This window comes from Sinocyclocheilus anshuiensis, unplaced genomic scaffold (genome assembly GCF_001515605.1).
Source record: "Sinocyclocheilus anshuiensis isolate Anshui unplaced genomic scaffold, SAMN03320099.WGS_v1.1 scaffold1948, whole genome shotgun sequence".
NCBI lineage: Eukaryota > Metazoa > Chordata > Actinopteri > Cypriniformes > Cyprinidae > Sinocyclocheilus > Sinocyclocheilus anshuiensis.
Genome location: NW_015555827.1, coordinates 90,557 through 91,910, shown reverse-complemented (window position 1 = coordinate 91,910; position 1,354 = coordinate 90,557).

Sequence of the window (1,354 nt, the reverse complement as noted above, 5' to 3'; positions counted from 1 at the left end):
TACAGGAGAGAACCAATCAGCTGCCATGTGACAATGATGTCACCAGGTCAGATTGAGCTTGACCAGTGGTTCTCAAACCTCTCCATGAAGTACTCCCAGCACTGCACGTTTTGTATGTCTCCCTATATCTGACACACCCACTTCAGGTCTTGCAGTCTCCACTAATGAGCTGATGAGTTGAATCAGGTGTGATAGATGAGGGAGACATACAAAATGTGCAGGGCAGGGGGTACTTCAGGACAGGTTTGAAAACCACTGAGCTAGACCTATCGGACTGCGCCATCTAGAGTTTCATGCCAGAACTGTATATATATGAAAACATTTTATATATTTTATACATTCAGTTGATCAGCAGTTTCTAGCCATGCAGTCTCTTTATGACAAAATTAAATCTAAATTTATATATTTGCATGACTTTCTAACATTTACAGATGAAGAATATAACTGTGACATGTCAGTTATGCACTGAGGAAAACACAATGTCTCAAATGCATTAAACAGCACAAATGTATTCGCTGTTTGCCATGGTGGATCGATTTGATCCACGATTCACATTAAGAGCTCCTTAAGAATAAGCGTGCACAAATTAGTGAGATTGCACAAACTTAAATAGTCGTTTATGGAACCGCTTTAGCCCCGATTGATTTGTTAGGTTATTTCAAGTCAGGTTAAATCCCCACTTTTCTTTGCACACTTTATGAAACAGGCCTCTACTGTACAAATGACTTCTCAAAGCATCAATGCAGGGGTAACTCTTCATTAAGCGCTACATTAGAGAATTGGCGTTTCATTGCTAAAGTTCTGCCTATAGAGACCGGGGGCCTCATTCCAAAATCCATGCCAATGTTCAGATTTATAAGAACGCTTTTTGATGTGAAAAGAGCTCAGCACCACGTCAGGGCCTAAGCAGGCGTCCTCACTTCTCCTTGTGACAGAGAGTCAGAGTACTGCAGGCATTTGGAAATCCAAGCAATTCTTGCCAATTCCTGACCTTTATATGCTAGTGACATTATTAAAAGGGTGTTTACAAGGTGGAGATCTGAAACCATTTAGCTGTACACAATTTCAAGATTTCACATTTGGAAGAGAGACAGAAACACTTTTTTTTTGGGAGGGTTTCTACGCAACACTTTATAAACAAGGCCCCTGATCGTCTCTGCTGTCACATGGGTTTCCTCTGGACTCCTATGGATTCTGAAATGCCACTTTCAACTGTCTTTCAAAGAAATTCCACAAGGTGTCAGGATTTCTCTTGTCTGTATCAGTAAGTCCACAAGTATCATGTATTTGTGTGTCCAGTGCGTCTACAGATTTTTTTTTTCTGGCTTGTTTTTCCAGATTTTATATATATATA